Source organism: Leptonychotes weddellii, chromosome 12 (assembly GCF_054177405.1).
Source record: "Leptonychotes weddellii isolate Sample4059 chromosome 12, ASM5417740v2, whole genome shotgun sequence".
Lineage (NCBI taxonomy): Eukaryota > Metazoa > Chordata > Mammalia > Carnivora > Phocidae > Leptonychotes > Leptonychotes weddellii.
The window spans coordinates 61,236,893-61,237,965 of record NC_138380.1 but is presented as its reverse complement, the minus strand read 5'-3'; the positions used below and the strand labels follow the sequence as shown (position 1 = coordinate 61,237,965).

At 40.5% G+C, this 1,073-nt stretch overlaps 1 pseudogene; it reads left to right on the top strand.

Annotated features, from left to right (window-relative positions):
* The first annotated feature begins 560 nt into the window (after positions 1-560).
* LOC115941941 (small nucleolar RNA U3) lies at positions 561-662 on the top strand (annotated as a pseudogene).
* The last annotated feature ends 411 nt before the right edge of the window (positions 663-1,073 follow it).

Genomic DNA, 1,073 nt, shown 5'->3' with positions numbered 1-1,073 from the left:
AATTAGATTTGTTTTCAGGCTTTAATCCTGATAAGATAACATGAACCAACTCTGTTTTCATTACTGTCCAGTCATGCCATCAATCACTGAAAAGAATCACTAAAAGCAATCAGCGAGCAAGGTCAACAGCACTCCACAGAGGATCAGTGCAATAGTACTTCAGCAGATCAAAATGAAGACTGGGAAAAAAAATGGCAGTGCTTCACAGTCCTAAGAGACCCAGTATGGCTTCTTAGGAAGTTGCCTCTAAGCAGGAAGGGAGAAGATGATTGAGGGAAGGGAATTATCTTTATTATGTAGCAGGTCTTCTGGTACCAAGCTTGTTCATGTAACAAAGAGCTAAAAGTTTCATTTGGGGGTTAGGGTCACCATCTCTTGGTACAGTGACTCAGGTTTTGGACTTTGAGACAAAGAGCCTAAACTTTCATAGGTCCTGTTCTTCTCTAGCAGTTTATGTTGTCATATCCAATGAAGAACTGCAGAATCTTTCACAAACATAGATACCAATTGGGGTTAACTTGTAAGTGACAGAAACCAACTTGACTTAAAAGGGACTTTGAATGACTATACTTTCAGAGATCATTTCTATAGTTCGTTAAAAGGGACTTTGATGGAAGTGAGAGTTAAGAGAATCAAAGATGATGTTGAAGTGCCGAGTTTGAAAAAGATAGAATCCAAGATACCCTGGTAGGGAGAAGAGTCTCAGAAGCAGGAATGAATTGGGACAGTTTTTCCCATCTTTTTATCTCTCTGAGATAGAAAGTCTGAGAAGAGTTTAATTGGCCTAGAATTGGCCACAGGCTTTCATCCTTTTGGCTTGGGCTGAATAGGGGACCTTAATTCTTGGCTTCCTGAAGACTGGAGGGGAATGATGGGGAGGTGGTGGTGTTAACTACCCATAAGGAAATCTGAGTATTGTTATCAATGTAAGGGCAATGTACTGTGGGTGGCCAAGTTGAAACCAATGTCCAGCTTTTTTTTTTTTTTCTTGTTTTGTTTGTGTGTACCCCCCACTAACAGTTAAGCTCTATCAAGGTAAGAGCCCTGTGTATCTTTTTCTCTGCCCTGGACAG